Genomic DNA, 11,696 nt, shown 5'->3' on the forward strand with positions numbered 1-11,696 from the left:
CAATAACGCCCCCAGTGCGTGAAACATGCAAGTGACACGTGTAGTTTGTCATATCACATTTGTTAGAAAGTTGTATTTATTTAAGAATTTTTGTTTCCAAAGCCATTTATCGCTTCGGTACGAAAGTTCCATTGCGACGAAGCGACGAGCAACGAGGGGTTTCTCACTGAAGTAACACTACCCGTGCAGCATAGCACATATTATTGAGTGTTTGTTTCCAAGTGACACGTGTCGCTTCTCGCTTCGGTCTGAAAGCATCCCAAGACTCGTACGGTATTCGAACATAGGATCCCTATTCGTAGAACACGAAGACAAACTTTTATACTTCTCAAAGTTAACGGCTTGATTGCAATCCTTAACTGCATTTAATTTCAATGCAGTTCTTTTTTTAACAGTCGTGTTTGGCAACACTGATAAGTGAAGCGAAGTTTTCACTCTCGCCTCTGCAGCCGCGCCGAAACCGTGGACAGAGAGCTGTGATGTCTTTTTGCGACGTTGCATGCTACACGTATTTGACGTATTCTGTACTCGCTCGCTCTGTTTAACGTGCGACTAAACGAGAGGGGAAAGTCTTCACCCGACAACGTCGCAGGGGCAAAACAATCGCTTCCCTGCTTGTAGTAAGTTCACAGCGCATTTTCCCCCTGTGTCTGTTGTCACGGTATCTTACGCTTGATCTCTCCATTGCGTTATTTTCACAAAGTAGGAGCTGTGTCCTGCTCGTCACTTCGGTTTGCGTGTGTTTCTTCATAGTTCAAATGTAAAAAGATAACATACAAATGCTTACGTATTATTATATGCGTATAATGCATTTGCTTATACATAATTGATTGATTGATTTGGTGTTTTAAGTCCACTTTATGCACAATAAGGCTAATCGGGACTGGACCTACAGTTTAAAGTGGGATCCGAACCACTATGAGCTTCCACCGGTTATCGAACCCGGGATCCCTTGATTACAAGGCAACGACGCTACCACTGCGCCATCTTATGCATAAAACAACCGAGAGAACAATGACATGTACATTTGATAATGTTCCCCACCAGAAAACTTTGAGGGAAAAAGCTCGAGTTGAAGACATCGATTTCATTCCTTTTTGATAAATAATGCCTGCAAACAACATGTTTGCCTTCTATGATCTTAACGAAAATATTAAATCCACTGCAGTAAACATTACACATTACTTTCAAGATGGCAAAATAAAATGTAAACGACATAAATACTCTTCCCGTTTCTAAACCTGACAATTTATAGCCGTGTATTTGATTGCACTTTATAATTAATAATGAAATTAAGTAAATGGTCACAAAGTATTCAGGTTTAGTGAAAGATAGCGTATTCCTTCCCTCAGTGTGGTCTTTATATAACAATATTTACAAAGTTACAGAAGCAAATGTACTTGAAGGTACAGCAAAGATTTTATGCCATCAAAATATATGTGGCGACTGCCTGTGTTCTCCCCTGTGTATGGCAGCGTGCCGTGACACCATTCGAGCAAATGATATGGCTCCACACATTCTCGATCTCTGCCGTAGTGAAAGAGACATGCATGATCAACACTACGCTCTGATGTAATCTAGGGGTGGCGGGTTCGACACGCGGTGGAGGCACATGTCACAGTGGTTCGGATCCCACTTTAAACTGTAGGCCCAGTCCCGATTAGCCTTACTATGCATAAAGTGGACTTAAAATTCCAATCAATCAATCGATCAAAAACCACGCTCTGATGAAGCATTATAAAGGGAAGTCTCCTTAAAACGAACATATTCAGTAGATTCGACTCTATTGCAGCTCACCTGCGTGAAGGAAAGGTTAACACAGTGCGTTACAACGACACGTGGTTTCAGGTTCGAATCCCGGCCTGCTCATGGGTGTTCCTTTGACGGTGCCCTTCATCAATTTCATCATATTCTTACTCATCCTCGTCGTTTGGATTAGCCAAAAATGAAAAAAACCGACGCTAAAAATAATCTAATCCAATGTATTCATTTGTTACCTTCTGGCCTCCATGAAGAAGTAGCTACGAAGCCAGAAGCCCTACTTTTGAATTCTGGGTGAGGAATGGATATATCATCGTGTTCGTTCTAATTCCACCATTAATTCTTATTAACGATTAACCTACGACGTAGAAAAACGCTTAAAATTAACGTCGCATTCTTCTGTCGCTTCATTAATGTGGATCATTTCTCTATCCTAGGGGGAAAATGTTAGTTTAGCAACGTGAAGAATATTCGCTTTCGAGGCATCCCAAGGCATTAAGAGGCAGTGGTGTAGCAAGGGGTGAGGGAAGTGCCCGACCGCATGGCTCCTCACGCGTAAAGGTGCCTCGCGTCGAATGGGCTTGAAACGAAACATGTTATAAACAAAAGTGGGGGGGGGGACATGGAAAATGCTATTTTTGTGGGAAATATTATTAAAACATTTATTTATTATTTATCTGGTTCTAAATTCTAATTAAACGTTATAATTTGAATGAATACGTCAAATCAGAAGCATAACATACAGGCAGGCAGGTCTTACTTTTCTGACACTTTTGGCTGATCACGATGATGAGGATGAGTAACGATATGATGAAATTGATCAAGGAACACTAGCAAAGAACATCCATGCTCAAACCTGGATTCGAACCCGGAACCCACGGCTTCGTAGTGCGCTGTGCTAACCACTCCGTCCAGTTGGTCGACCCTGGTCGGCGAAATGCTGTTGGGAGTATAGGATGTGACCACCAATGTTATGGTAGTATTATTGTACGAGCTAGTGCTAGCTCGTAGATACAATGCTAAGTGTACACCCAACGGTTAAAACAATATGTCCATCTCCTTTGAATTTTCATTCAGTCTGTTTTCCACAGTGTCATGATAATGGGTTGAAATAGAAACGCAGATGTCAACATAAACTTCGCATGAAAAGAATTAATGACCCCGTAGAACAACACAAGTTGTAGAGTAAAGAGAGAATGAAAATGGTGGTGAACAAATTGCCTACTATTATCTTTCCTAGTTGTAGAATTGTAGAGTTGCAATGTTACGGTCCAAAGTATCGGGAAAAAATCAACTCACTGATAACCCCCTCCCCCCTATCCGACAATCAGCATTCAGCAACGCAATCTCTTACAGACTAAAGTTGTCACAAGGCGTACAGCTTGGTGCTTATTGTTTACGTTCAATTCTCAGAAGTATTCGAATATTTCTGTCTTCCGCAAACTAACAATATTTTATTTTTTTAGAAATGTTCTTGTACCAGCACCATTGAACAGCCGTGAAAATTCTATGGTTAGAAAATAATACATTTGTAAATGAAATGATATATACATTAGCAATCATTACTAAAATGAAGACCATGTCTAAATGTGGGTTAACCCCCCACCCCCACAAATAAAACTCGAAACATTTTGGTAAATACGACTTAAGTTTGAAATAAATTGGGACAGGGATTTGGAAGAATGGACTGTCTCGACTAAATTAAATGTCTTGTAAACACGCATCAATGATTATAAAATAAAAATTACAAGGACAGTTTACTTTCCCTTGGTAGATAAGGTTTAGCATAGTGCTGGCGCAAAGGTGGAAAAAAAGAGGGGAGAGACTACTCCTCTGTTGAGAGAGGATTACTAAATTCAAAATTCCATCTTTCGAAGCGTCATGTTTTGTGCACTAGTTTTTATACAAGTACTTATTGTTAGTTGATTTAATTTATTTGACGTCGCATTTCTACCACTTCTGGCTAATTGCGAGGATGCAGAAATTAATGAAGGGACAATCACAGATTTAAGGTTCTTATCAATAGCAACCAATTTTCGCGACGTGTGCAAGTCGCAACTGGACGTGTTCATTGGCAAAATAGGGGTGACGGAACTATGTTCAGGAAGTGAGTTTCGTGAAAATTGTCTGCTGTGGAAACAACAATGAAATTTCAAACGTAGTAACATCACCACCAAAATACGTAGAGATGTTTACGAATTATGTAAGGGTACAGAATGAAAAAAAAAATAACCATCCATATAGTACTATATACGCAAACGGAACATATCAGGAAAGTATTCATTACGTCACATTAGTAGATAAACTTGTTTGTAAACCAGGAACTTTATTTTGGATCATTCACTTAAATTGGTCTCCTTAGTAAATCATATAATCAGCACAAATGCACACAGCAGTAATCAGGATAATATTCACTAGTAATAGTGTTCACAATAAAGAAAATATAGTAACTGAATGTTTTTTGGCATTCTGTATTGTATCGAGGGCGTTTGTAGAATGTGCAACAGGGACCAAAGCGTCACAGTTTTCTTTGTTCCACTTCGAAACGGTTTGTTACGAATTGTAAGAGACATCACAAACACAACCCAGAAAACAGTAATTAACACAGCAAGCGAACCCTAGCAAGCTAAAGCCACAGGGTGGTTTGGTGAGTGTTCTACCTGCTTCCCCTCTCGCGTTTGGAATCGTACTTTCCAACTAGTTTCGTTTCTCTTTCACGGACTTTACCAGTCAAATAATTTAGAACTCCAAGTTGTAACATTCCAAATATTATATATTCAATTTGGGAATATTACTCGTACTTTTGTACGTTTATAGAGTTTATTTCGGAGAAAATAAACTCTCCACCGCAAAATACGATAGCGCTACGGCATTTAGATGGTGGTGCCATCTGTCGTAGATAAGCTAAACTATACTCTCCTCCCCCTCCTTTTTTTTTTCTTGCACGATTCCCAATCGTCAGTAACACAGTTCGCATCCGGTCTTCGAGACAGCCACATACAGTCAGCTAGCAGCGGAGCAGGGTCGCCTTGCCTGTACGCAATTTCTTCGCCCACGCATTTGCAATGGTGAGATTGAAATACAACTTTGGAAGCCACGATTTCTAGACTCGTGTAGAGGCGTACGAATGCAGTTACGTGATACATACCATGTGCTTGCGATTGTGATAAGGACCATCAGAAGGATTGCATTAAGGTACAGTGGACGATTATAGATTTTTGATCCTGTTACCGACTTGCCCTGTTTGAACTGTACAATTACTCTCCCTTTATGTGTGATTATTCAGCGAGCTGTTTGTTCGGAGTTCTTTCTCCAATACATTACTGTTCCTACCCCTTTTTGACTCTTGGATGTAAATTACGTGCAGAATATATTGGTACAGTGCTTTCGGAGAGTGAATTCTAATAATTTATGCATGCATTTATTGGAACTGATAATGATACCAAGTGAAAGTACATCCAACACAAAGCCGTAGACATTTCTATTCCTATATTTAGTATAACAGTCCAACCCCAAAGAAAGAGCGACTAGCTCTCTATTCTCATGGTTTTTGGAGATTGAATAATCGATTGTGACAAAGAAAATAAATTTGTTTTTTCTTTACGCAAGGAATTGCTGTGCAGACACTGTTGAAAGACAGGAAGCGACGACTTAAATCAAGTTTGTCAAATGACAAAGTGCCTTTTTCTAATTTCTTCCCCTTTTTCCCGTTTTAATAAGTCGTGTCCCCCGAACACCTTAAGCAGTAGCTTCAAAGCCATGCACAATAAATATATATATAGGTATGTGTAGGGTACATACGCTTGATTGTACGTAGATGATAAGGATTCGTTGTTATTGAAGAACGCCTCCGTAGATTGTTATTGGCTTTACATTGCCTTTTGTTAAGCAATACAGTTACTGAAACGTTGAATTTTCAATTGGACTTGTTCCTTGCACTCGTTTTTTGTAAAGAATATTCCCCCTCTTTTAAAATGAGAGGTTGAGGGTCATGTAGTAATGTTTCATGTGTTATTAGGAAGTCAAGACAGATTAAAATTGTTAAAATAAATAGGAGGTTAAAATTGAAGTCTTCTTTCCTTTATCTTTTTACTTCATTCCGTTAGAGTTAAATCGAACACATTGAATGAAAAGCAGTATATATATATGTATAAATATGTTTTCTTGAATAGGAACCAGGATACTGTCCTCGAATGGTTAAAGTCATTTTGCAACTTTTTGACTGTTCTCTCTCCCCCCCTTTCTTTACATCTATTTTCTTGAAAAATTACGAGGAATATTAAATTGTGCAATCCTGTTTGATCAATTAGTATTAAGAGGGTTAATTGGTGATTAAGTATTTTTGTGCCGTCATTTTGTTACAGGAACATTGCTGTGGACGACATAAATAATCAAAGTAGTAGTTGGAACGGAATCTTCGTGATTTCGACCGTTCCTCGGATTCCTGCATTTAACGGAACGCGACGTTGCCTTCCTGTTGATAGTTTACATGTTTTTAGAACATATTTGCTCAACAGAAAGGTAGCGTCGAAAGGTGTTTGTGACCCTTGTTTGGAGTAGGCACTAACAGGGATTTATTTACCACGCGCTTCCAATAACTATTATTAACTTATCGGGTTAGTTAGTTGCCTTAACCAGACAAGCGTCATAAAGTTTTGGCAGCAGAGCTGGTTTAGTGATTTACTTTACCCTTTTTCAAGTAACTTTGCAGAAAGAAGAAATTTTTTCACAACCCCCTCCCAAAATTTTTTTTCCCTACTTTATTTTTCTCGTATTTTTTCCCCCCTTTTTTTGACATAATGACTATTGATGTACCATCCCCGTATGAACAATCAACGTTACCCCCCCCTTCTCCCTCTGTCTTGGATTTCCTTCAAGGTGTCATTCTTCCACAAAATTCCTCGCCTTTACGAGAAACAATTCGTTTCCAGACGGCATCCTTCCTGTTTAAGGGAGTGTCTCCTATCACCGGTGAGGATCTTACCCCATTGTATAATTTTTTGACCCTTCTCCATAAAATCATTGCCTTGGATTTGATGGATATTGAATCTCTCCTTCTCATGGCGTTACCTTTTACCTTACACCCTTTTCGCGAAAGTTGGATGGAAGGTCTCCGACAGAAGTTGCCGTGGCATTCATTTTTGACACTGATCTGGCTCCGACTTATACCTGCTTCAGACATGCAAACATTTCGATTTTCTATCCTTCACCGTATGCAACAACCGGATGAATCTTTGTATTCCTTTCTCCGAGATGTGTACGATGCTACCCAGGTACTGGCCGTTGAGTGGTCTGAACAACATTTAATTGAGGTTTTGCTAGAAGGGGTGAATTTCCCTGCTCGTTCTTTACTTTTATGTTATCCCCGTCCTCAAAATATTCGTGAATTTTTTAACTTGGCTCAACAAATGTTTCAATCTGAATTAAAATGGCACATATACAGGTGGGTCAGACACTACATAATTCTCCTGCCCCCTAGACCTACTTATGTATCAATATTTTTTTTTTTTTTTTAATTCTCTAAATTGTCAACATAAGAAGTGTCTTACATGTAAGGGTGTTATGGTAATATTTATATGCATTATTGTTATTAAGTGTATTTTATAACTATGTTTATTTTTCCATGCAATGATTATGGCGTGATATTATGTAAAATTATTTTTGTCTATAGCTTGGGTATTTTGATTCATCACAAGTATTTGTAATGCATGCGCTCTGTAATGATGCTACTTCCTTCTATTCCTTCCTGCTGTAGGGTGTAGTCTTAACTTTCCTGTTTCTATTTCTAACTTCTACCTTTATTATTCTTGATTTGATTCCTTTCCTTTTCTTTTTTTCATATTTTCACGAGGCTACTTCTATACTACAATTACGCCATGGGAGAATTCCGTTGCATCCTTGCTAGTGTGACCATCTTGCGACGAGTGTGTACTAAGCCTCGGAACATTTCGTAGTGTTGCGCATCGCTTTAATTCTTGTGTAGGCCTTTGCCTGGCAGTGATTCTGTGTTCTGGCGTCGTCCAGTTTGAAAACATTTGTGCTATCTGTTTTGCTATTTAATCTAAATGTGATGAAAATGGTAATTTTGCCTGTGTATGATCTCTTTGCAATATTGGATCCGGGATGGCCAATATGGAGTTTAAGGTTAAATTTTAGGTCTTGTGGACTTTGATATATCATCCTTGTTGATATTTATGTAGGCATTTTTAACCGGTATGTTATTATACCTTGATGGATTTCTTTTTGCCACTATTGATATTAATCTAACTATTATGGGTGTTATACTCTGAGTTTGATATTTATATTATGTTTTGGTTCTAGGTATCATAGGTAAACGTTGGGATTGTTTTTTTTTCCCTGCAGGTTCATTTTGGGGGATTGTACATATTTGGAGTGTATTTCTATTTTAATGGTATTTCTCTGTTCATACCTGTCTTTTGTGTTAAAACTGAACAAATGGTCATTTTATAACATATATATATAAGGGTGTTTGTTTTATGCATATTTTCATAACTTAAGTGCAACTCTTGTCTTGTAAGACTTTGAAGCTACTTGGTCGTTTAGGCCATTATTTTCCTTGTTACTTTATTTTGCGGGCAGTTTTTCTTTCTTTTCCCAGGGCCCGGGAGTTTGTAACATTCCAAATATTATATATTCAATTTGGGAATATTACTCGTACTTTTGTACGTTTATAGAGTTTATTTCGGAGAAAATAAACTCTCCACCGCAAAATACGATAGCGCTACGGCATTTAGATGGTGGTGCCATCTGTCGTAGATAAGCTAAACTATACTCTCCTCCCCCTCCTTTTTTTTTTCTTGCACGATTCCCAATCGTCAGTAACACAGTTCGCATCCGGTCTTCGAGACAGCCACATACAGTCAGCTAGCAGCGGAGCAGGGTCGCCTTGCCTGTACGCAATTTCTTCGCCCACGCATTTGCAATGGTGAGATTGAAATACAACTTTGGAAGCCACGATTTCTAGACTCGTGTAGAGGCGTACGAATGCAGTTACGTGATACATACCATGTGCTTGCGATTGTGATAAGGACCATCAGAAGGATTGCATTAAGGTACAGTGGACGATTATAGATTTTTGATCCTGTTACCGACTTGCGCTGTTTGAACTGTACAATTACTCTCCCTTTTTGTGTGATTATTCAGCGAGCTGTTTGTTCGGAGTTCTTTCTCCAATACATTACTGTTCCTACCCCTTTTTGACTCTTGGATGTAAATTACGTGCAGAATATATTGGTACACTGCTTTCGGAGAGTGAATTCTAATAATTTATGCATGCATTTATTGGAACTGATAATGATACCAAGTGAAAGTACATCCAACACAAAGCCGTAGACATTTCTATTCCTATATTTAGTATAACAGTCCAACCCAAAGAAAGAGCGACTAGCTCTCTATTCTCATGCTTTTTGGAGATTGAATAATCGATTGTGACAAAGAAAATAAATTTGTTTTTCTTTACGCAAGGAATTGCTGTGCAGACACTGTTGAAAGACAGGAAGCGACGACTTAAATCAAGTTTGTCAAATGACAAAGTGCCTTTTTCTAATTTCTTCCCCTTTTTCCCGTTTTAATAAGTCGTGTCCCCCGAACACCTTAAGCAGTAGCCTCAAAGCCATGCACAATAAATATATATATAGGTATGTGTAGGGTACATACGCTTGATTGTACGTAGATGATAAGGATTCGTTGTTATTGAAGAACGCCTCCGTAGATTGTTATTGGCTTTACATTGCCTTTTGTTAAGCAATACAGTTACTGAAACGTTGAATTTTCACTTGGACTTGTTCCTTGCACTCGTTTTTTGTAAAGAATATTCCCCCTCTTTTAAAATGAGAGGTTGAGGGTCATGTAGTAATGTTTCATGTGTTATTAGGAAGTCAAGACAGATTAAAATTGTTAAAATAAATAGGAGGTTAAAATTGAAGTCTTCTTTCCTTTATCTTTTTACTTCATTCCGTTAGAGTTAAATCGAACACATTGAATGAAAAGCAGTATATATATATGTATAAATATGTTTTCTTGAATAGGAACCAGGATACTGTCCTCGAATGGTTAAAGTCATTTTGCAACTTTTTGACTGTTCTCTCTCCCCCCCTTTCTTTACATCTATTTTCTTGAAAAATTACGAGGAATATTAATTTGTGCAATCCTGTTTGATCAATTAGTATTAAGAGGGTTAATTGGTGATTAAGTATTTTTGTGCCGTCATTTTGTTACAGGAACATTGCTGTGGACGACATAAATAATCAAAGTAGTAGTTGGAACGGAATCTTCGTGATTTCGACCGTTCCTCGGATTCCTGCATTTAACGGAACGCGACGTTGCCTTCCTGTTGATAGTTTACATGTTTTTAGAACATATTTGCTCAACAGAAAGGTAGCGTCGAAAGGTGTTTGTGACCCTTGTTTGGAGTAGGCACTAACAGGGATTTATTTACCACGCGCTTCCAATAACTATTATTAACTTATCGGGTTAGTTAGTTGCCTTAACCAGTCAAGCGTCATAAAGTTACTTGGTGACAAATAAAAAAGTACTACACTAACCCGAAAAAAATTACCTTACTTCACAGAATATAATACTAATATGATCCTTTCTTTAACATGGAATTATCATTACCCGCAGACTATATGAGTGTTTCCAAAGATCTGCTGCATATACCCTTTCCCTCATAACAAACATCAACTAAAAATTAAAACACGAGCGTTTCTCTATTTGCAGTCCGTCATTGCTTACGTGTAGCACGCAAGGTTAAAGTTTCAGGGTTTGAATCCCAGAAAAGCATGTTTTTGCACTTGTCCTTTCTTGCATCATGATAAGATGTACAAATGTCTCAGCTCGACAGAATTCAACGGCAGAACTGTTCTGCTGCTTGCAGGAGTGGATGTTATCTGCTTCAGTAATCTATACTCCCGTGTTCCACCTGCCAGGCTGCGAGAGTAGTGCTTTCAATTATTTTGACTGGTATGTAATTTTCGCTGCTGGCTACAAGCAAAGTGTAACAAAATCATACCTCATGTGATATTGAATTTGAATTTAAAAATTTTGGGTGCGTCAGCACTTTGCACCCGTCACAATATACGGGGTCCAGCTCCTTACCATAACTAAAATAGCATTTTTGCACTGTCTTGTTACTAAATTACAAAAAATTTCTGGCTTTCGTTAAAAGTTGAGGCTGCAAAGTGGAACTCAGCACACACAAGGACAAAAAACAGGACAAGACACACAAAATTATACTAGCCATAGTGCCAGTCGCCAGAGCCTCGTTCGTCTGCAATATGTAGTGTAGGGTGTACTACTTGACAATTGGGTGTACTACGTTGAAGGCCACCCCTTACACCCCACCTCAAGTGGGGATTATTACAGATTAATTATTCGTTAAAATTAACATCAACAAGATAGCAAACAATGAACTATGAATCAACGAAATTAATAACAGTGTTTGCTTTTCTTTGACGGTTTACTCAGGAAACTGACCAGTGATCCAATATTTTGTTCCCAGTTATTTAAATTCATTATTTTATTATTATTATTATTATTATTATTATTATTATGTAAATCTTGTATCTACAAAGAAAATAAAAAAAAAATAAACATAAGGACGTCTTATTTGAAATTCTTAACCCGTAGCGTGAAACAAAGGGTGGGAGGGACTTCGAAATGCAACAGTTAACTTTCGTACTTGGTTCTTGGAGAGAACGTGTGTAATATTAATTTAACGAATGGTTTGTCCAATAAATGATTAATAATTGTGACAGACAGGCGGAGCAAGGGGCGAAAATCCCGTGGATAGAACGAAATTACTATTTACATTGGGAACCATCAAACGTGATGTAGTTACCTAACAACCACTGCATAGCCAACCCAAATCTCGACAAATTAAAAGTAAAAGCGAGCAAATGTAGAAATATTATTCA

Source organism: Lepisma saccharinum, unplaced genomic scaffold, assembly GCF_977018435.1.
Source record: "Lepisma saccharinum unplaced genomic scaffold, izLepSacc3.1 HAP1_SCAFFOLD_76, whole genome shotgun sequence".
Taxonomy (NCBI): Eukaryota; Metazoa; Arthropoda; class Insecta; order Zygentoma; family Lepismatidae; genus Lepisma; species Lepisma saccharinum.